Raw genomic sequence first — 319 nt, forward strand, 5'->3', positions numbered from 1 at the left:
TCTAATCATAATCCAAATTACAAACTTGCCAACATTCCCTTCATAAATTTCAGAATTTGCTGAAAAGGTCCCTGTTGGTATTGTGGTGAGAAAAATATACCTAACAATGAAGTCTGACAGTGTGTTTATTTTGTGATCATGTTGTTGTTTTTTGAAACAGTGATGTTTGCAAATGTATCAAGAAATCAGTGTACATGTGTGTGTAAACGAATTCAGGATTTCTTTTCTCCCATATCACGAATTCAGTATTTCTTTTCTCCTGTATCACCACAACATAATGATGTGTCCAAATAAGATGTGTTTTGCCACAACGGTAGTG

At 34.2% G+C, this 319-nt stretch overlaps 1 protein-coding gene across 1 annotated transcript in view; it reads left to right on the top strand.

Moving 5' to 3' along the window:
- Window positions 1-319, top strand: part of LOC119589154 (phosphatidylinositol 4-phosphate 5-kinase type-1 beta-like) — a gene marked incomplete in the record, with an annotated part of 149444 nt that overhangs the window by 104670 nt on the left and 44455 nt on the right.

Source organism: Penaeus monodon, chromosome 25, assembly GCF_015228065.2.
Source record: "Penaeus monodon isolate SGIC_2016 chromosome 25, NSTDA_Pmon_1, whole genome shotgun sequence".
NCBI classification, from domain to species: Eukaryota; Metazoa; Arthropoda; class Malacostraca; order Decapoda; family Penaeidae; genus Penaeus; species Penaeus monodon.